A 23,921-nucleotide genomic window follows, 5' to 3' on the forward strand; every position below is an offset into this window, starting at 1 on the left:
AGTCCCAGAACAGACATGCAATCTTTTGCTGTACTTGTGGAGAGCGGTTTTCACAGGGACATTTTTTTTGAGGAAAGTAGTAATTTACCGACCGAAATGGCCCTTTAGAAAATCAAAATTCTGCGCCTGATAAGCACGTAAAATTACACACATGCAAACTGCGTGCACATACTTTGACACACATAGGGCAGGCGTTCCAGGAGATGGAGGCTGGGTGGCGTGGGGACTTACATGCATACTTTCTGATATTAAAAAGTATGCACATTAATTCCCTTGGTAAAACTACACGCACCAAACAGCAGGCTGTTGGGTGTCCATGTGTCCATGAAGTTTTCCCGGAATAATTTTCAAAGCAAAAGAGTGTGCATACTTTTGCTCTGAAAATTAGAGTAAAGTCTGCTTTACACCAGTTGAAAATTACTCACTGGTTTCCCCTTCTTTACACTTCGTGAGCTTTGCAGATTGATGATCCATGTGAAATCTATTCCCTGTTATTTCTTCAGTTACTGTGTAAGTTATAGCAAGTGTTCCCTAGATACTGAGATTACTGCTAGTTTTCTGACGGTTAAATGGAAAATGAGTTTGGATCCACAAGCAGCATCACAATATGTCAGGTGTCTTAGCAGTTTCTTGTAAATCACATTTTTTTTTTAAATTTTCATTTTTCCTATAAGCAGCAAGAGCAAAAACTTCTGTTTATGGGAAGAGTTTTCAAAGGGATGTCAATGGGAAAATGAGTGATTACTTACGGAAAAACCCTTTTGAATATTGCTCAGTCTATGCAAGGAAAAAGAGCGGTAGGTTATGGCAGACCCCCTTAAGTACATACAGGGATTTCCTTCCTGTTTTGTACCTGCAAAGTGTCCCTATGGCACCAAACTGCTATAGGATTTTCAAAAGGAAACTCTGCAGGAAGTTTCCCATTAAAAATTGGCTTGCAAACCCACTGGGAGTAGGAAAATTGCCCTCTAAATGTATTATTGTCAACTCAGAAATAATGAGGTCCATATTCAAAACCATTTAGCCTGCTAACTCAGAAGTTAGCCAGCTAAATGAATGTTTGGGCACATATCCTGCTAAATTCTAGCTGTTTGTTAAGTTAGGTGGATAAAATGTAGCTGGCTAAATTAGGGGTGTTCTGTAGCGATGTGAATCGTTTTTTGACGATTTAAAATATCGTCCGATATATTATAAATCGTCAAAAATCGTTAGAGGCGATATATAATAGGAATTCCCCCGATTTATCGTCAAAAATCGTAAATCGGGGGAAGGGGGAGGGCGGAAAAACCGGCACACTAAAACAACCCTAAAACCCACCCCGACCCTTTAAAATAAATCCCCCACCCTCCCGAACCCCCCCAAAATGCTTTAAATTACCTGGGGTCCAGTGGGGAGATCCCGGTGTGATCTTCCACTCTCGGGCCACGTCTGCGTTAATGGCGCCGGCGCTATTTCGGTTCCTGTCCCCCGACGTCAAGAGCGCAGAAGATCACTCCCGGACCCCCGCTGGACCCCCAGGGACTTTTGGCCAGCTTGGGGGGGGCCTCCTGACCCCCACAAGACTTGCCAAAAGTCCAGCGGGGGTCCGGAATGACCTCCTGCAGTCGAATCATGTTGCCGTACGGCCGGCGCTATTTTGCCGTACGGCCGGCGCCATTTTGCACAAAATGGCGCCGGCCGTACGGCAACACGATTCGACTGCAGGAGGTCCCGGACCCCTGCTGGACTTTTGGCAAGTCTTGTGGGGGTCAGGAGGCCCCCCAAGCTGGCCAAAAGTCCCTGGGGGTCCAGCGGGGGTCCGGGAACGACCTCCTGCAGTCGAATCGTGTTTCCGTACGGCCGGCGCCATTTTGTGCAAAATGGCGCCGGCCGTACGGCAACACGATTCGACTGCAAGAGGTCGTTCCGGACCCCCGCTGGACTTTTGGCAAGTCTTGTGGGGTCAGGAGGCCCCCCCAAGCTGGCCAAAAGTCCCTGGGGGTCCAGCGGGGGTCCGGAACGACCTCCTGCAGTCGAATCGTGTTGCCGTACGGCCGGCGCAATTTTGTGCCAAATGGCGCCGGCCGTACGGCAACACGATTCGACTGCAGGAGGTCGTTCCGGACCCCCGCTGGACTTTTGGCAAGTCTTGTGGGGGTCAGGAGGCCCCCCCAAGCTGGCCAAAAGTCCCTGGGGGTCCAGCGGGGGTCCGGAACGACCTCCTGCAGTCGAATCGTGTTGCCGTACGGCCGGCGCAATTTTGTGCCAAATGGCGCCGGCCGTACGGCAACACGATTCGACTGCAGAAGGTCGTTCCGGACCCCCGCTGGACTTTTGGCAAGTCTTGTGGGGGTCAGGAGGCCCCCCCCAAGCTGGCCAAAAGTCCCTGGGGGTCCAGCGGGGGTCCGGGAGCGATCTCCTACGCTCCTGACGTCGGGGGACAAAAAACAAAATGGCGCCGGCGCTACTTCTACAACGCACCGGAGGCCCGAGAGTAAAAGATCACACTGGGCCCCCCCCCCCCTCTGGACCCCAGGTAATTTAAGGCATTTTGGGGGGGTTCGGGAGGGTGGGGGATTTATTTTAAAGGGTCGGGGTGGGTTTTAGGGTTGTTTTAGTGTGCCGGTTTTCCCGGCACACTAAAACACGATTTAAACGATATTTACAAACCTAAAACCGCAACAATCCGATTCCCTCCCCCCCCCCAGCCAAAATCGATCGTTAAGACGATCGATGACACGATTCACATCTCTAGTGTTCTGAGGGCATAACTGGGCAGAGTTCAGTTAGCTGGCTAGGTTAACCAGCTAACTCCAATATTTAGAGATAGCCGGATGTTTTAGCCAGCTAAGGGGGTCATTTTCAAAAGCAATCACACGCGAAAAGGGACTTTTCGCATGCGATCACTAAATGGGGGCGGAGTCGGCCCAGGAAGAGGAGGAGTCGGGGCGGCACCGGGGCAACGCTGCGGATACATCGCTGGCAGTGAAATGTAAGGACCCTTATCGCTACTAGTTTTGTGCAGAATACAATGCAAAAGCCTTTTTTTTTCAGTCCCCATGCTCACCTGCTGTTGATACTATCAGCAGAGGATTTAGATGAAATTCCTTTGCCTACAGCTTGCACGGCGTTTTTGAAATCCATATCAGCTCTTGGATGGGCACAACTAGTGCAGCACCCACTCATAAAAAAACAATACATAACTCGGATTTCATTTTTTCTAACCCAGTTTATTGTGATCATAGCATAATACAGCTGAACGTTTCCCTGGTCTGACCATTATTCACTAACATCTAACTGGGTCATTCATCAAAATGCGTTATGGCGTTAACGCATGCGATAACTTGAACGCATACATTAACATATCAAACAAAGGAATCTCATGTATTATATATGTTAAAACCTCATTTTTAATAATCTAATCAAACATTAAAAAATGTATTAAATAACCATACATTTTTACAATTGCAGGCGATACTATACGTTACAAAATATGTTTGAAAACTGTCCCTATAAGATACAATATGAAACGCATTTGCTGTAAATTTCAGAAAGATGTTATAATCGTACAATTGTTATATAAAGTTTGTTTAGCGCAAATGGCCACCTAATCACATCAACCTATACATTATGCTGTCACATTATGAAGTCTTCCAAGTCTCCCGACAAAGAAGAATCTTCTCCATTTCACCTACAAGAGGCTTCTTCAGGGGATATATCACAACCCATTTTTCTGAATAGATAACTGATGTAACGATTATTATCACAAACGATCCAACTGGGAAAATACCCTTCTCAGATCAAAAGCAAATGCAGTCTAAATAAATATAGAAATATGTGTGAGTAACTATCAGTAAATGTATATCATATTCCAAATCGTCAAAAAGAATGTAAAGATTACCAAATAATAAGTAGCAGGCTGTCTCTTACAAGATGTTTAGTGCAAACAATTCAATGCTTTCTGAAATATATAAACAATAATATTAATGTCACCTTATGTTGTGTAAATTAATAAACTTGTAATCAAAAAATATAAATGTATTTAAATGCATTTACCTGCCATTTCTATTGAAAAAGAACAATGTCTATTCAGCAACAATTAATTAGATCCGTCAACATCCCAAAGCGTGAGGGGTATTCCTACTGCCGTCTCGAATACACATATCACACCGCTAAGTATCCTCCAAAGACCGCACAACATTTCTTTCAATACCTGGCTCTACAACAGATATAATACATTGTTATAAATAAGCTGTAAATAAACTTCAAACTTATCAATATAGTTCCATCGTTAATGTTGCACTTGCCGAACCACCATCCTGATGCTGCTACTGCCATTTCAGGATGGTGGTTGCCCCACGTTATTTTGCCACAAGACAAGACAACGCTGCAATCTTTTTTTGGGGGGGGGAGGGGCCCATTATTGTGGCAACATTCCCCCACGCTAGTGGGACCCCCTCCTGCAAAAAAAAAACACATTGTGGCTTAGTGCCTCAGTTTGTACCTGAATGAGGGGGGAAGTGACTTGCCAGTTTTAGCACTGCTATCGCAACCCTGGAATCCACACTGCCTTGCAAAGATAGTGTCCCATCAGATGCACGTAGTCATCCAAGGCAGAGTGAGAGTAGTGCCGCACCTCCAGATAAGGAACAACCAAGACGCCAGGCTGTGCTTGCTAAGGGAATGGTAATCTTTCTCTGCTATGCACCTTGTGTATTCTCTTTCATAAATCGCCAAGCTAGGGAAATGCACAGAAATGATCAACTAGCTTCAAAGTCAGTTTCTTTCCTATACTCTTTCTTGTAGTTCGTCAACAATTAATTTCCTAGGGAAGAGGAGGTCTAAGAAGATAGTCTATTCTGAGATTGATACGTCCACATTAGCAAGCATACGGGAAGGACATTTACATAAGAACATAAGAACATAAGAAATTGCCATGCTGGGTCAGACCAAGGGCCCATCAAGCCCAGCATCCTGTTTCCAACAGAGGCCAAAACCAGGCCACAAGAACCTGGCAATTACCCAAACACTAAGAAGAACCCATGCTACTGATGCAATTAATAGCAGTGGCTATTCCCTAAGTTTAATTGATTAATAGCCATTAATGGACTTCTCCTCCAAGAACTTATCCAAACCTTTTTTGAACCCAGCTACACTAACTGCACTAACCACCTCCTCTGGCAACAAATTCCAGAGCTTTATTGTGCGTTGAGTGAAAAAGAATTTTCTCCGATTAGTCTTAAATGTGTTACTTGCTAACTTCATGGAATGCCCCCTAGTCCTTCTATTATTCGAAAGTGTAAATAACCGAGTCACATCTACTCGTTCAAGACCTCTCATGATCTTAAAGACCTCTATCATATCCCCCCTCAGCCGTCTCTTCTCCAAGCTGAACAGCCCTAACCTCTTCAGCCTTTCCTCATAGGGGAGTTGTTCCATCCCCTTTATCATTTTGGTTGCCCTTCTCTGTACCTTCTCCATCGCAACTATATCTTTTTTGAGATGCGGCAACCAGAATTGTTCACAGTATTCAAGGTGCGGTCTCACCATGGAGCGATACAGAGGCATTATGACATTTTCCGTTCTATTAACCATTCCCTTCCTAATAATTCCTAACATTCTATTTGCTTTTTTGACTGCTGCAGCACACTGAGCCGACGATTTTAAAGTATTATCAACTATGATGCCTAGATCTTTTCCTGGGTGGTAGCTCCTAATATGGAACCTAACATTGTGTAACTACAGCAAGGGTTATTTTTCCCTATATGCAACACCTTGCACTTGTCCACATTAAATTTAATCTGCCATTTACACAAAAGCTTGCTGTCTTATTTCATTTATGGCATTGTCTGTAGAAAAGTTAATTATGTACCGGTAATTTGGAAGCTACGGTATTACTATTTTTAAAGACCTTTATAATTTGGCATTTTCTAATATTTCTATCTTTTAAAAGCTATTACCCACGACCGTTCTTTATCTTGTATCTGTCTAAAAATGGGCACATTCATATATAGGAAGTTGAGACAAGTCATCTATAAAGAGGACCTGCTTTTTATTGCTGAACTGAACATTCAGAATTACATTTAGTTAAGAGCAGCCCAATGCTCAAGACATGACCTTTTCCATAGTCTACGGCTTATACAGCCTCTTTCAGTACTAACTTGGGGATGCTAACATATATTATTGTCTGATCTGCAAAAATGGAAGCAGGGAAAAGTCCTCTGAAGTGTAATAAAAGATCAGAGAAGTCTTTTTGCAAAGGAGACAATTTTCTTGTGTTACAGCTTTGAGGATTGCTAGATAGAATTCTGAGTTAACAACAAGGAGCAACACTATAAAGCAATTTTGCATAGTAAGTTAAGTCCTTTTTTAATCTGCACATAAAAATTTCACCGTGTTGCACACATTTTAATGCATATTCCCCACAGAGGTCCCTGTGCTTATAAATGTTGCCTAGCTAAAGTCGAAGTTCTGAAAGTCCTCTCTGAAGATTTTTTATATGGAACAGAATGGTAGAAAATCATTAGGCTGGCATCTGAAATAAAGACTAATTAATAGCAAATTCTTAACATAAAACAAGAACCGGGGCTAATTAGGAAGATGAAAGAAACACACAGCAAATGTAAGGTTGGTTACGTAAAAGAAACAATTGTTATGAAGAAAATTAGAAAGCAAGATATGATTTACTGCCTCATATATATATATCCTATGTAATATTATACAGTAAAACACAGAGCACACATTTTCAGTTAGATAGGGCCCTGTGGGAGGATGAAGGAAACAACACAAGCTGCTATCTTGAGAGACAACTCTGTCTACAAAAAATAAAAATGGATTGTGAACATAAGGACATAAGAAATGCCATACTGGGTCAGACCAATGGTCCTTCAAGCCCAGTATCCTGTTTCCAACAGTGGCCAACCCAAGTCACAAGTACCTGGCAAGTTCTCAAATATTAGATAAATCACAAGCTACTATTGCTTATTAGTTACCGTAATAGCAGTTTATGGAATTTTCCTCTAGGACTTATCCAAACCTTTTTTAAACCTAGTTACTATTGCAACCGCGGCCTCAAGGCCTTCGGATCCTGTTGTGACTGAGGGCTTCAGATCCTAATGCAGGCGAGGCCTACAGCTGCTGGTGAGGACACGGAGGCGCAGTCGCTAGCTCATGGGAGAGAATGAGCCCCTGAACCACAGTACGACTCAAGGAGGAGCCCCAAGGCACACCATGGGAGGCGAGAGCATGCAAGCTTGGGAGGAGCAGGAACAAGCAGGACTGAAACTGAGGCAAGGAAATCGGAACAGGAACCAAGTAGGATCAGCCCTCCACTGGACCTACACGCACCAGTGAGACCCAGCAATGCAATGCTGGTCTCAGATGTAGCCCTCCGGCCACTCGAAAGCCCTTTTGGACCCACCACTTGGGAATGATGAGTGCATGTGGCCAGACAGAGGCAGGAACAGAGGCCAGACAGAAGCCAGACAGAGGCAGGAACAAGACGAAGTCTTGGAACTTGGAAGGACTCAGACGAGGACTTGGAACTTGAAAGGTACAGGTGGGCACTGTCCCTCAGGGCACCCTTCATAGCCTGCTGTGGGCTGGTCAGGACCACCCTGTCCGCTTGCGTGCCCTACACAACCTAGGAAGGCTGGTCACAGACCACGTGGGAGAGAGACAAGCGCCAGAAGGGGATCCAACCAAATGAGGCTCCAATGACCGGAAACAGGAACCGGATCCATAGGATTTACCCTCAGCATGGCCATCTGGAGGACTCAAAGAGCTGGCAGACTCAGAACTTGGAACACTCAGAACTTGGAAGACTCTGAACACGGAACACTCGGAACTTGGAACACTCAGAAGACACGGAACTTGGAACACTTGGAACACTCGGAACTTGGAACACTTGAAACACAGGATCATCAGGACTTTAGAACGACAGGACATCTGGAGCATCAGGACAAGGCAACGAAGGACATCTGGAATGAGACCAGGAACATGAAGACATGGAGCAAAGAACCATCTCGAACACTTGAAGACCACGGAGGTCCTGGACCGGCAAGGAAGAACATGGACAACATGATGTCCGATCCAAAGGCCATGAGGAACTAGAAGTGAGCCCTTAAATAGGGCTGAAGCAGGATGTAGACTGAAGAGGACTTCCGGTGGGGCCATGTGCTTTTCCCGCCTTTGGCCCTTTAAATACAAAGAAGAGGTGCACGCCGGCACCTAGAGGAGGGCCCAGGGAGGAGCAGGACCACAGACAGTGGCGTCCCTGCTGCTCAGATGGAAGAGCAGGCCCGATGGCGGCACTAGGCCACGAAGAGAGGTGGACCCAGAGGTGGCTTCCTGCCGCATGATGAAAAAGTCCTGGCAGCGGCTCAGGGCCGCAATGAATGAGGTAGCACCGGCGGGGGTTTTCGGCCACTAGGGGAATCCCAGTGGCGATTTCCCCACTGCAGAGGCAGGGCTCCGGCAGCAGCACAGGGCCGCGAAAAGAAAGGTCAGCGGCAGCTCCATGCCACAAAGGAGCAGCGACTCGGTGGCAGCACTAGGCCGCAAAGACAGACAGCAGAGGCAGCCTGTGGTAAGTGAAGGCCTGCTCTTGGGATGGGCTCTGCAAGCAGGATCGTAACAGTTACACTAACTGCTGTAACCAAATCCTCTGGTAATGAATTCTAGAGCATAACTATGCGCTGAGTGAAAAAGAATTTTCTTTGATTTGTTTTAAATGAGCTACTTACTAACTTCATGGAGTGCCCCTTGGTCCTTCTATTATCTGAGAGAGTAAATAACCAATTTACATTAACTTGTTCATGTCCTTTCATGATTTTGTAGACTTCTATCAAATCTCCCCTCAGTCATCTCTTCTCCAAAGTGAACAGCCCTAACTTCTTTAGCCTTTCCTCATAAGGCAGCCATTCCATGCCACTTAACATTTTGGTCGCCCTTCTCTGCACTTTCTTCTGTGCAGCTATATTTTTTTTGAGATGTGGTGACCAGAATTGCACACAATATTCAAGGTGCGGTCTCACCATGGAGCGATACAGAGGAATTATGACAACCTCCGTTTTATTTTCCATTCCCTTCATAATAATTCCCGTTTGCTTTTTTGATCACCACAGCACACTGGGCCGACGATTCTAATGTTTTATTCACTATGACACCTAGATCTCTTTCCTGGGTGGTAACTCCTAAGATAGAACCTAACATTGTGTAACTACAGCAAGGATTATTTTTCCCTGTACGCATCACTTTGCACTTATCCTCGTTAAACTTCATCTGCCATTCGGAAGTTCGATCTTCCAGTCTTGCAAGGTCCTCCTGCAATTCATCACAATCCGCTTGAGATTTAACTACTCTGCATAATTTTGTGTCATCCACAAATGTAATCGCCTCACTTCTCGTACCCCTTTCCAGATCATTTATAAATATATTAAAAAGCACCAGTCCAAGTACAGATTCCTGAGGCACTCCACTGTTTACCTTTTTCTACTATGAAAACAGACCACTTAATCCTACTCTCTTTCCTGTCTTTTAACCAACTTGCAATCCACAAAAGGATATCGCCTCCTATCCCATGATTTTTTAGTTTTCTTAGAAGCCTCTCATGTGAGACTTTGTCAAATGCCTTCTGAAAATCCAAATACACCACATACTACCGGTTCATATTTGTCCACATGTTTATTCACCCCTTCAAAAAAATGTAGGAGATTTCTGAGGCAAGACTTCCCTTGGGTAAATCCATGTTGGCTGTGTCCCATCAAACCATGTCTATCTAAATGTTTTGTGATTTTATTCTTTATAACAGTTTCCACGATTTTTCCCAGCACTGAAGTCAGGCTCACCGGTCTTTAGTTTCTTGGATCACCCTGGATCCTTTTATAAATATCTTCCAATCTTCAGGTACATAGGATGATTTTAATGATAGGTTAGAAATTTTTACTAATAGTTCTAAAATTTGATTTTTTTAGTTCTTTCAGAACTCTAGGATATATACCATCCAGTCCAGGTGATTACTACTCTTCAGTTTGTCAATCATGCCTACCACATCTTCCAGGTTCACCATGATTTGGTTCAGTTGATCTGAATCATCACCCATGTAAACCTTCTTTGGAATGGGTATCTCTCCAACATCCTCTTCAGTAAACACTGAAGCAAAGAAATTGTTTAATCTTTCCGCGATGGCCTTATCTTTAATCCCTTGATCATCCAATAGTCCAACCAACTCCTTTCTGGCAAAACTTGTGAAAAAAATGAAAAAGCAGAGTTGCTTACCTGTAACAGGTATTCTCCGAGGACAGCCGGATGTTAGTCCTCACACATGAGTGACATCATCAGATGGAGCCCCAGGTCTATCACCGAAAACCGGACATGGGCATGCCGGATGAAACAAAAGGGGCAAAACCCGAAAATGATGGCGGTGGGGCATTGATGGCTGGTGGACACTAGAGATGTGAATCGTTTTCCATATCGTCTTAACGATAGAAATCGTGTGGCAGGGCAAGAAAATCGTGTTAGGCACGATTTTTTAGTTAAAAAATCGTTAAAAATCGTTTTTTCCGATTAGTGCGCACTAACTCAAGATAGTGCGCACTAACGGGAGTTAGTGCGCACTAACTGGGAGTTAGTGCGCACTAACTGAAAATGATACAATTTGACACTTTTCAGGTCAGTTAAGGTCAGTTTAGGAATGAATATGTATTCCTATTGGCTGCCCTCTTATTTATTCATGTTACCAAGCTTCCCACTGACAGTATATGGGGGATGGGAAATGGAAACAGTTGGTAGCTTGACAAAACAAGTAATGTGATCAGTCAATGTGACTAGAACTTGTGCCCTAACCCTGATACCAGGGGTATTGTGATCTTCCTGCACACAGTGCCCTATCCCTATTAATACCAGGAGTGTTGTGATCTTCCTGCACACAGTGCCCTAACCCTGGCACCAGGGGTGTTGTGATCTTCCTGCACACAGTGCCCTATCCCTATTAATACCAGGAGTGTTGTGATCTTCCTGCACACAGTGCCCTATCCCTATTAATACCAGGAGTGTTGTGATCTTCCTGCACACAGTGCCCTAACCCTGGCACCAGGGGTGTTGTGATCTTCCTGCACACAGTGCCCTATCCCTATTAATACCAGGAGTGTTGTGATCTTCCTGCACACAGTGCCCTAACCCTGGCACCAGGGGTGTTGTGATCTTCCTGCACACAGTGCCCTATCCCTATTAATACCAGGAGTGTTGTGATCTTCCTGCACACAGTGCCCTATCCCTATTAATACTAGGAGTGTTGTGATCTTCCTGCACACAGTGCCCTAACCCTATTAATACCAGGAGTGTTGTGATCTTCCTGCACACAGTGCCCTAACCCTGGCACCAGGGGTGTTGTGATCTTCCTGCACACAGTGCCCTATCCCTATTAATACCAGGAGTGTTGTGATCTTCCTGCACACAGTGCCCTAACCCTGGCACCAGGGGTGTTGTGATCTTCCTGCACACAGTGCCCTATCCCTATTAATACCAGGAGTGTTGTGATCTTCCTGCACACAGTGCCCTATCCCTATTAATACCAGGAGTGTTGTGATCTTCCTGCACACAGTGCCCTATCCCTAATACCAGGGGTGTTGTGATCTTCCTGCACACAGTGCCCTATTCCTGATACCGGGGGTGTTGGGATCTTCTTGCACACATCCCGGTATCAGGGATAGGGCACTGCATGCAGGAAGATCACAACACTCCTGGTATCAGGAATAGGGCACTTGTGCAGGAAGATCACAACACCCCTGGTATTAGGGATAGGGCACTGCGTGCAGGAAGATCACAACACTCCTGGTATTAATAGGGATAGGGCACTGCATGCAGGAAGATCACAACACCCCTGGTATCAGGGATAGGGCACTGTGTGCAGGAAGATCACAATACCCCGGAGGAGTGAGGGTCAGGCAGCTCCCCCCTGTCTGTGAAGCCAGCCTCTCACTAGTAATGCAGGGAGGGAGCTGTCTCAGACTTCACCATCCTCCCCCCCCCCCCCCTCACCCACACACCATTAGAGATGTGAATCGTGTCCTCGATCGTCTTAACGATCGATTTCGGCTGGGAGGGGGAGGGAATCGTATTGTTGCCGTTTGGGGGGGTAAAATATCGTGAAAAATCGTGAAAAATCGTAAAAAATCGAAAAAACGTAAAATCGCAAAACCGGCACATTAAAACCCCCTAAAACCCACCCCCGACCCTTTAAATTAAATCCCCCACCCTCCCGAACCCCCCCCCCCAAGTGACTTAAATAACCTGCGGGTCCAGCGGTGGTCCGGAACGGCAGCGGTCCGGAACGGGCTCCTGCTACTGAATCTTGTTGTCTTCGGCCGGCGCCATTTTCCAAAATGGCGCCGAAAAATGGCGGCGGCCATAGACGAACATGATTGGACGGCAGGAGGTCCTTCCGGACCCCCGCTGGACTTTTGGCAAGTCTTGTGGGGGTCAGGAGGCCCCCCCCAAGCTGGCCAAAAGTTCCTGGAGGTCCAGCGGGGGTCAGGGAGCGATTTCCCGCCGCGAATCGTTTTCGTACGGAAAATGGCGCCGGCAGGAGATCGACTGCAGGAGGTCGTTCAGCGAGGCGCCGGAACCCTCGCTGAACGACCTCCTGCAGTCGATCTCCTGCCGGTGCCATTTTCCGTACGAAAACGATTCGCGGCGGGAAATCGCTCCCTGACCCCCGCTGGACCTCCAGGAACTTTTGGCCAGCTTGGGGGGGGCCTCCTGACCCCCACAAGACTTGCCAAAAGTCCAGTGGGGGTCCGGAAGGACCTCCTGCCGTCCAATCGTGTTCGTCTATGGCCGCCGCCATTTTTCGGCGCCATTTTGGAAAATGGCGCCGGCCGAAGACAACAAGATTCAGTAGCAGGAGCCCGTTCCGGACCGCTGCCGATCCGGACCGCCGCTGGACCCGCAGGTTATTTAAGTCATTTGCGGGGGGGTTCGGGAGGGTGGGGGATTTAATTTAAAGGGTCGGGGGTGGGTTTTAGGGGGTTTTAGTGTGCCAGCTCACGATTCTAACGATTTATAACGATAAATCGTTAGAATCTCTATTGTATTGTGTTCCATAACGGTTTAAGACGATATTAAAATTATCGGACGATAATTTTAATCGTCCTAAAATGATTCACATCCCTACACACCATTCACTAGCTGGGACATGGGGGAAGTCAGGAGTGAGGGTCAGGCAGCTCCCCCCTGTCTGTGAAGCCAGCCTCTCACTAGTAATGCAGGGAGGGAGCTGTCTCAGACTTCACCATCCTCCCCCCCCCCCCCACCCACACACCATTCACTAGCTGGGACATGGGGAAGTCAGGAGTGAGGGTCAGGCAGCTCCCCCCTGTCTGTGAAGCCAGCCTCTCACTAGTAATGCAGGGAGGGAGCTGTCTCAGACTTCACCATCCTCCCCCCCCCCTCGCCCACACACCATTCACTAGCTGGGACATGGGGGAAGTCAGGAGTGAGGGTCAGGCAGCCCCCCCCTGTCTGTGAAGCCAGCCTCTCACTAGTAATGCAGGGAGGGAGCTGTCTCAGACTTCACCATCCTCCCCCCCCCCCTCACCCACACACCATTCACTAGCTGGGACATGGGGGAAGTCAGGAGTGAGGGTCAGGCAGCTCCCCCCTGTCTGTGAAGCCAGCCTCTCACTAGTAATGCAGGGAGGGAGCTGTCTCAGACTTCACCATCCTCCCCCCCCCCCTCACCCACACACCATTCACTAGCTGGGACATGGGGGAAGTCAGGAGTGAGGGTCAGGCAGCTCCCCCCTGTCTGTGAAGCCAGCCTCTCACTAGTAATGCAGGGAGGGAGCTGTCTCAGACTTCACCATCCTCCCCCCCCCTCACCCACACACCATTCACTAGCTGGGACATGGGGGAAGTCAGGAGTGAGGGTCAGGCAGCTCCCCCCTGTCTGTGAAGCCAGCCTCTCACTAGTAATGCAGGGAGGGAGCTGTCTCAGACTTCACCATCCTCCCCCCCCCCCTCACCCACACACCATTCACTAGCTGGGACATGGGGGAAGTCAGGAGTGAGGGTCAGGCAGCTCCCCCCTGTCTGTGAAGCCAGCCTCTCACTAGTAATGCAGGGAGGGAGCTGTCTCAGACTTCACCATCCTCCCCCCCCCCCCCCCCCCATCACCCACACACCATTCACTAGCTGGGACATGGGGGAAGTCAGGAGTGAGGGTCAGGCAGCTCCCCCCCTGTCTGTGAAGCCAGCCTCTCACTAGTAATGCAGGGTGGGAGCTGTCTCAGACTTCACCATCCTCCCCCCCCCCCCCCTCACCCACACACCATTCACTAGCTGGGACATGGGGGAAGTCAGGAGTGAGGGTCAGGCAGCTCCCCCCTGTCTGTGAAGCCAGCCTCTCACTAGTAATGCAGGGAGGGAGCTGTCTCAGACTGGTATCAGGGATAGGGCACTGAGTGCAGGAAGATCACAACACCCCTGGTATCAGGAATAGGGCACAGGTTCTAGTCATATTGACTGATCACATTACTTTTTTTGTCAACTACCAACAGTTTTCATTTCCCATCCCCCCAACCATCACCTCAGTTGGAACCTTGGTAACATCAATATAAGAGGGCAGCCAGCCAATAGGAATACATATTCATTCCTAACTGACCTTTACTGACCTGGATAGTGTCAATAATTTGTATCATTTTCTGTTAGTGTTCCTGAGTTTCCATTTGCATTTCCCATCCCCCCAACCATCACCTCAGTGGGAACCTGGTTAACATCAATAGATAAGAGGGTAGCCAGCCAATTGGAACACATATTCATTCCTAACTGACCTTTACTGACCTGGAAAGTGTCAATTTGTATCATTTTCAGTTAGTGCGCACTAACTCGGAGTTAGTGCGCACTAACTCCCGTTAGTGCGCACTAACACGATTTAACGATTTTTAACGATAAATCGTTAGAATTTCTATAGTATCGTGTTCTATAACGATTTAAGACGATATTAAAATTATCCCTAGTGGACACCAATACACTGCTGGCATGGGGAATCAACTACAAAATTAATAATTTAAGTTACTATGGGTAATGATGCTTACATCTGGGCTGAAAACCTGACAGTATACCTCAGATGTAAGAAAATGTAAAATGGTAGGTAGGAGGGCACTGCTGTTCAGTTCTGGATTTCATGACTTGTCTTTCCAAACTTGTACTCAAGGCAAGTTACAATTTAAAGGGTTTACAATCTAAGCTGCTACCTAAAGCAATGAAAGATAACGTGTCTTGTCCAAGGTCACATGGAGCATCAGTGGGGGACGTGAGGTTTCAAATCCAGCTTCCCTAGTTCGAAGAACCACTTCTGTAATCACAAGGGCCTCTCCTCTATTCCTAGGCAAAAACGATGAAGTAAGAGCAAAATAGGGAAACTATCTTTTTTTTTTTTTTTTAAACAAATGTTTTATCATAGATGCAGAATGGGGAAAAAAGCCATTAAAAAATACAGAGCCTTAGGAGTTACTCGTTCAACAATTTTTTTGCATGATTTTCAACATTGATGTTGCTGACATCTTTCACACACGTAGAGAAATATTTTTTATTTTAATTAGATTTTTTCCACCAGGCAAAGGACACTAGGGAACAATTTTGGATTTTATTCTAAAACATGAAGAAATAAAACCCATAGATCCACAATAATATGATTTGAATAATTTAAATGGAATGGGTTACAACACAAAACTGTTATCTGTGCACATTTTTGGAAACCTATATTGAATAAATACTTGAATAAATGAGCCACTAGACATAGCTAATGTTATTAACTTTGCAACGCAATGAAGGCCTGAACTTAAAAGTGCACCATCCAGATTTGTACAAGGGGAAAGGGAGTTTTATTTTTTAAGAAAAAATCTTGAAATTTGCAATCTTTTTATATCATTGTAATAATACAATGCATTTATTTCTTTACTGTTTAAATCACTGATTTTGATACAAATTTGAAGGTTTTAAAGCCACAGCATGCCATACTGCTAAGGATGCCTTTTTTCTTTAGTTTTAAGGCCACATTTAAGGGTGGGCAAAAAAAAAAAAGAGGTGCAAACAGCTGTAAGTCAGTTTGCTTGCACAAATTTGAAATCAATTGTCCTTTGCCTAGAAGGGCTACATATAAGCACTGGGCAGAACTTCCAGAATGCTTTATAGACAATGGTTGTTTTTTTTGTTTGCATAAATTGTTCATTGTTTCAATACAATGTTTTCCCTTCCAAAACCTACAGAAACCTAACGCCCGAATTTTCAAATGTGCAAGTAAAATCCGGCAGATACACGGGTGGCCAGGCTGAGCGTGCACCGAGGAGAAGAGAGGGGAAAAGGTAGGAAGGGTAGTTAGGGGGATAGGGAACTGGCGTAGGCCTATTCACAACGCCACGCGTTGGTTTTTAAAATTCCCCCCCTCCCCCACGCGCGGATTGACTCTACCTGCAGGGAGGAGCCATGCAGGTTACTAGCATCGGCAGGCAGCCCCAGGCAAAGCAGAGGCCAGTCAGGAAATTCACCTATACCAGCTTACATTCCTCAGGTTGAGCCTTTGTGTGCTGGGACTTAGGTGTGGTCTCTGCTGATGGCAGATGAGGTGGTCTGTGGTAGCTAGGGTCGTAGGTAGGCGGTAGTCAGGCATATCTGAGGTCCAGGCAATGGTCAGAGGCAGGCCGTGGTCAGGCATATCTGAGGTCCAGGCAATGGTCACAGGCAGGCAGTGGTCAGGCATATCCAAAGTGGTATCCGAGATCCAGGGTGATGTCAAACCAGGTATCTGTCCGAGGGAGGAGAAGAGGGACAAAAAGAAGGCAAGGACAAGAACAAGCGGGTAATGTGAATGGAGTGAAGACAGAAGACAAACTAAAGACAGCTAAATGAGGACTGAAGACAAGGCTGGAAGCAACACACTCTACTCAGAGGTAGCTGAACCTGTTGTTGAGGCAGTGAGGGAGAGACAGCAAGGACCCTTTGAAGGCCTGAGTGTGTGATGTCATAAGGAGGCACCACAGAGCTTTTCCCGCATTGGGTCCTTTAAATGTAGAGACATAAGACACACGTGCACCTATAGAGGAGCATGGTTCATGGCGGTGTCCTGCCACAGGGAGCACTTGCCGCATCAGAGCAAGGTATCCTGCCACGAAGAAGCCTGGAGGCGTTTGGCTGCATCAGCAACCTGCGGGGGCGGCCCGGCCGGGAAGGTGAGTGCACGGTTTGCGGGGGCAGCCCGCGGACCACCAAGCATAACAATTTGATATTCCGCCTTTTCCTAAAGCTAGGCCCAAGGCGGATTACATGAAGTTACAAGGCATTGGGGTAGATTTTAAGAGGTATGCGTGGGCGAACATGGGCGTGCGCTACCAGGTGTGCACACATGTATGCCCGATTTAATAACATGCGCGCGCGCGCACAAGGGGGTGCAGAATTGTGCACCTTGCGCGTGCCAAGCCGCACTGCCTTCCCCCGTTCCCTTTTTTTCTTGTTGTAAAACTTACTTCAGCCCTGGGGCTGAAGTTGCCCGGCGCCTGATCCCCCGGCACAGTGATAAATGGCCGCTGTGCCGGGACCCTCTGACCCCGCCCCACCCCCGGACCGCTCGCCCCGTCCCCTCCCCACCCCTTTTTGCAAGCCCCGGGACTTACATGCGTCTCGGGGCTTTACGCGCATCGCTGGGCCTTTTGAAAATAGGCCCAGCGTGCATAACCTTTTGAAAATCCAGCCCATTGAGTACCTAAGTAATGGATACATACAAATTATTCTGCAAGTAAATAGATAAGAAGTAGGATATTTTAGGTAGGATTAAGGAAGTGAGTACAATGGGGATAAACTACATATATAAAGTTAAGAAGTAAGTTAAAAGCAAGTTTCCTTAGATAACAGGATGAATTAACTGTGCTTTCTGGGTGACATCCTTCAAGCGGCACAGGGCGGAGCTTCTCTCAAAGAATACCGAGCTTTGCTCTGAGCACCTGTGTGGCTGTTCACACGCCATTGAACGTTCATCTCAGGTGATGAGATAGTTAGCAAAGTGCAGCCAAGATCCAGACTGTCCAGGGAGGAGGGCGGGATCACATGGCTAATTCATCCTGCTATCTACGGATTGATAAGAGGTCTGAGAGAGATTGGTAGGGATAGGATGAGATTGAGAGAGAGACTGATGATGACTCTGGGAAAGGGTGGGAGGACTGAGGCAGAGAGAAAAGCTTGGGGGATAGGGTAGAGGATTAAGAGAAACTGGTGGGAGCGGGGGAAGGATTGAGAGAGAGGAGAGACGTAGGGACAGGGTGAATAGTGGGAAAATTGAAACTGGTGGATACAAGGCGGGAAGATTGAGAGACATTGGTTGATAAAGGCTGAGGGAAGTGAGAGACTGGTGGGCACTGGGTGTGGGGACAGAGAGAGCAAGCGTGGAGAGAGATTGCTGGGGAAAGGGTGGGAGGATTGCAGGAGAGATAGGTGGGAACAGGATGGGGGAATCAAGAAACCGGTGGGCAGGGTGTAAGATTGTGAGATACTGCTAGGCAAAGGGTGGGGGAATTGAGAGAAAGAAAGGGAGTCCAGTGGGAGAACAGTAGGGATGTGCAGAGCAAAATTTTATGTTCATATTTTTTATGTCCGAAAGGGGGTCCCACTTGCGGCCAATATGGACATAAAAAAAATCCAATGAGTTGGGTATATGTACATATGTGCAAAAAAAAGATTTAAACCCCCTCACCCTCCTTAATCCCCCCCCCAGACTTACCACAACTCCCTGGTGATCGAGCGAGGAGTGAGGACGTCATTTCTGCAATCCTTGGCGAGAAGCATGTGACGTCGGTGGCACGTCGAGTGACGCGGCGTCACGTGATTCCCGGCTCGTTCGCGCCGGATGGCTCGTTCGGCCCAAAAAGAACTTTTGGCCAGCTTGGGGGGGCCTCCTGACCCCCCCAAGCTGGCCAAAAGTTCTTTTTGGGCCGAACGAGCCGTCCGGCGCGAACGAGCCGGGAATCACGTGACGCCGACGTCACGTGATTCCCGGCAAGTTCGCGCCGGACGGCTCGTTCGGCCCAAAAAGAACTTTTGGCCAGCTTGGGGGGGCCTCCTGACCCCCTCAAGCTGGCCAAAAGTTCTTTTTGGGCCGAACGAGCCGTCCGGCGCGAACGAGCCGGGAATCACGTGACGCCGGCGTCACTCGACGTGCCGCCGATGTCACATGCTTCTCGCCAAGGATTGCAGAAATGGCGTCCTCACTCCTCGCTCCATCACCAGGGAGTTGTGGTAAGTCGGGGGGGGGGGGGGGATTAAGGAGGGTGAGGGGGTTTATATTTTTATTTTGGCTCAACAATCGCGATTTCCAACATATCGAACATATCTATGTTCGATATGTGGGAAATCCGATCGTTTATGTCGAATCAATTTTTTAAGTAAAAAAAAAATATGAGTTGCGTTTTACTAATGCGGTCAATCCGAATGCACACCCCTAGAGAACAGAGAGACTGGTTGATACAGGTGGAGGGATTGAGAGAGAGTTAGAGACTGCTGGAGCCAGGGCGGGGGACTGAGCAAGAGAGACTGCTGAGAACAGGGTGGGGGAATTGAGAGAAAGACTGGTGGGGACAGAGTGGGGGGGACTGAGAGAATCTGATCAGAACAGGTGAGGGAACTGGGAGATATTGGTGGGGACAGGGTAGGAGCACTGGTAAAGATGAGGGAGGGAAAGGGTCCTTGCTGGAACCATCTCACCCCTCTGCTCTCTTGAAAACGGGAGGCTCTTTGGTACTGTGAATTCTAGTTTCATGGCTCTTGGGTCATGAAAGGTTGGCCATCCCCTGACTAAGACTTTTCTCCCATTCTGTGTTTATGAGAGGAAAAAAAAAAAAGGTTAGCGAATTGGGCTCTGTATATCATTATCCTTTGGGAAATTCAGTCAGGTTATTAAAAAGCTTGTCATTCATATTTTTTCCAGCATCACGGCTTTTTTGTGTTTATATTTATGAATGTTTACATTGTAATCTGCTCTGAACAGTGCTAGGGAAGATGCAGAATATAAGATTGAATAAATAAATAAAAACAAATGGTTTTTGTTGTTCAAAAACAGGATGTGCAATAAATAAACATTTGAAAGGCAAATCAATATAACATAACCTTGTTACTGAAGACTTGCTGTGATAGCTCAAGACATGAACCTTCCTAGTGCGTACCAATGCAAAATGGGGCATGAGCAATGTCGTGTTTCAAGAAAAAAAATCACAGACTAAGAAATGATGACATTCAGCGCATAAGAAAGATTCCTCCTTTTTATTTGGTGCTTCTAATATGAACAGACACACAGTTTTAAAAAAATGTTTTATGATTCCATCATCTAATTGAGACAATTCTTGTTATTTATTTTTATTAAATTTAAATTTCTACAGCTAAGCCAAGATGAGGAAAAATGGAAACCTAACTACAGCAAAGAAAAATAACTGAGAAAAAAATTATCTTTATTTGATAATTGTGCCCAGTGCTCTGAAAACAGTCTTTGCATCTCTCAAACACTAATCAATAACAACATTGCAAAGAGACAATCAATAGCTTGCAGTATCCATGTGAACAACTTCTATTTAGGCTGTATTTTGAAATCAAAGGTATATTATCCAAGCACTGATACCTTTGTTGACTTACTGCAATGCTGACTACATATATAAAAGCTACCTGTTCATACCCCACACACCTTGATCTACTGTAGAAAAAAGGCAAGTGGACACATTATCCAGCTAAAGTTAGCCAGATAGCTGCTGAATATACTCACCTAAAGTTATATGGGTATATGAACCCGGATATCTTAAACCTAACCAGCTATACTAAAACACAGCCAGTTAAAATAGAGGAAACCCAAAAATATAACAAAATCCTTGTGGGCCTGCAGGCCCAATCCTCCACCTTGTACCCTGAAACTTATGTCGGGCATAGCACCCAACCCCCCAGCCCATCTCCCCCAAACCTCACAAACAAAAAATTGCAGGCCTATCAGCCCAAGAATCCTTCCCACCCTACCCCCAAATTCTGAAATTATATCTGGCCTACAAGCACTCTCCTAATCCCCACACACATACAAAGGGTGATAGCCTAAAACTTCTTTTCCTTCAGAAAGAAGGCTACAGATGATATAAAATATATATTTTAGTGAAATACATATTTTTTATGACCTTGCTATACAAAAAGAGAGGCTATAAGATAATACAATAATATGCAATTTAAAATACATTTATTTAATATAGACGCATGTGAAATGCAACGACTTAAATGGCATTTTGAGCTTGAATTTCAAAGCAACTTTCATGCATAAATCCTTCATTTATGTGTGTAAGCGGCATTTTGAAAATCAATCAGGGGCTAGAGGCTTTAAAATTTGCGCATAACCTGGTTTCACATGTCCCAATTTCAGAACCTCGTTTCGACTATACGATGTTACCATTCGAACAAAGAATTGCCTTCAAGTCTCTCTGCACACAGGGGTAGATTTTAAAAATTTGCGCGATCGCGTACTTAGCTGCGCATATCTTATAAAATCCGGGATCGGTGCACGCAAGGGGGTGCACATTTGTGCAACCTGCGCGCGCCGAGCCCAGCACGCGCTGCCTGTTCCCTCCGAGGCCGCTCCGATTTCGGAGCGGCCTCGGAGGGCACTTTCCTTCGCCCTCCCCCCACTTTCCCCTCCCTTCCCCTATCTAACCCTTTTACAGGACCATAAGCACTTTTTTCCCCTACAGCCAGCAAGAGTTCCTCACCATCGCATTCCCCAGGTTCTATACTACTACTCAACTCTGTATCCAATCTCTTGCTGCAGGACTCATGTGACATTTACTGTTTTGCTTTTATGTTTTTTGTTTTTGTTTTTACTATTCAATTGAGATTTGTTAGCCAATATGTTTACATTACAATGTTAATTTTGATCTAGTTTACCCTGTTCCAAGTTCCATAACCTTGTTCTATGTAATGCCTCTAGGTAAAAATTTATGTTCTGTTTCAATGTAAACCGATGTGATCTGTATTTCATACAGGAACACCGGTATAAAAAAAAAATCTAAAAATAAATAAATAAATAAAGCAGATGTAAATCTGCGAGCGCCAGCAGGCTGCTGGCGCACCATCACCCGACCCAGGGGCTGGTCCGGAGGCCTCGACCATGCCCCCGGGCTGGCGCCATGCCCCTGGGCCCGTCCCCGAAACGCCGTGACACGCCCACGAAACGCCACGTCATTTCGGGAACGCCCCCGACATGCCTCCTCCCCACCCCTTTTACGAAGCCCCGGGACTTACACGCGTCCCGGGGCTCTGCGCGCGCCGGTGGCCTATGCAAAATAGGCGCGCCGGCGCACGAGGGCCCTGCGCGCGTAAATCCAGCCGGATTTACACGCGCAGGGCATTTAAAATCCACCCCATAATTTTTAAAGTATATCAGGTATATCTTAAGTATTTAGCCAGTCTTCTTGTAGATTGTTCCATCAAGGCAACTTCGTTCTTCACAGCAGTCTTTACTAATTGTGCCAAGGTTAACTCAAGCTAAGCTATCACTCAGCAAAGGGCATTCAGTTATTATGGAATTCTATGCCAATGGATCTGCAAGTGGAAATGAATTATTTGTCCTTTTGATAAAACTGAAAGCATGGCTTTTTTGTGGAATATTTTGGCATCGTTAGGGAGTAATGCTGCAAGGGTATAATTTGGAGTATTCAGTTTTAAAATTAGATGTGAGATGATAGATAATTTAGTGTAGGCAGTAGGAGTGGGGTTTGAGGTTTGACCAGGGGTGAGTTGGAGATAGGATGGATGCTGGGCCGGTGGAAGGGGATTGGGCGCCCTAAGCACCTTCAGCTTTGTGCCGCCCCCCTGTCGTGCCATCCCCAGCCCCGCCCCCAGTCGCAGCCCTGATTCCTTCCCCCCAAAAGAAAACTTACAAAATACCTGGTGGTCCAATTGGTCCAGGTGGGGGCCTGGGAGTGATCTGCTGCTCCTGGGGCCTCGGCTGCCACTAACCAAAATGGCGCCGGTGGCCTTCAGCCCCTACCATGTGACAGGGGCTACCAGTGGCATTGGTTGGCCCCTGTCACATGGTAGGGGCTAAAGGCCCCCGGCGCCATTTTGCTTATTGGCAGCCGAAGCCCCGGGAGTGGCAGATAGCTCCCGGGCCCTCCGCTGGACCACAAGTGGGGCGTCGGGAGGGTGGCACGGTGAGGCAGAGGCTGGCAGAATTTTGAAAGGGCACTTTTTGCCCTTTCAAATTCTGCCGCCTGCTGCGGCACCCCCTAAATCGTGGTGCCCTAGGCACAGGCCTAGCTCGCCCAGTGGTACCTCTGGCCCTGGATGGATGGAGAAGCTGGGTTAATTGGAAGAGATCTGGGTGAACTGGTAGATAGAGAAAGTATGCATATTCCTGCATTGTAAATATGCATTTATACTGAAAAATGCACATACTTTTGGGGCAGAAATAAATGCTATTTCAACGCACAATTAAACTCTGGAATTTGTTGCCAGAGGATGTGGTTAGTGCAGTTAGTATAGCTGTGTTTAAAAAAGGATTGGATACGTTCTTGGAGGAGAAGTCCATTACCTGCTATTAATTAAGTTAACTTAGAAAACAGCCACTGCTATCACTAGCAACGATATCATGAAATAGACTTAGTTTTTGGGTACTTGCCAGGTTCTTATGGCCTGGATTGGCCACTGTTGGAAACAGGATGCTGGGCTTGATGGACCCTTGGTCTGACCCAGTATGGCATGTTCTTATGTTCTTATAAGGGGGCACTTAGAGATGATAAGGCCATCACGGAAAGATTAAACGATTTCTTTGCTTCGCTGTCCACTGAAGAGGATGTTGGAGAGATACCCATTAGAGAAAAGGTTTTTATGGGTGATGATTCAGATCAACTGAACCAAATCATGGTGAACCTAAA

At 46.6% G+C, this 23,921-nt stretch overlaps 1 long non-coding RNA gene across 1 annotated transcript in view; it reads right to left on the reverse strand.

Annotated features, from left to right (window-relative positions):
* Positions 1–3,210: 3,210 nt before the first annotated feature.
* LOC115100249 overlaps positions 3,211–23,921 on the reverse strand; it is a 29,076-nt gene continuing 8,365 nt past the window's right edge. Inside the window, exons 3-5 of the long non-coding RNA XR_003859009.1 lie at positions 4,036–4,198; positions 3,881–3,940; positions 3,211–3,796 (exon numbers count right to left, since the gene is read on the reverse strand). This is a non-coding gene — a long non-coding RNA (uncharacterized LOC115100249). The remainder of the gene's footprint in view (positions 3,797–3,880; positions 3,941–4,035; positions 4,199–23,921) is intronic.

This window comes from Rhinatrema bivittatum, chromosome 10, assembly GCF_901001135.1.
Source record: "Rhinatrema bivittatum chromosome 10, aRhiBiv1.1, whole genome shotgun sequence".
NCBI lineage: Eukaryota > Metazoa > Chordata > Amphibia > Gymnophiona > Rhinatrematidae > Rhinatrema > Rhinatrema bivittatum.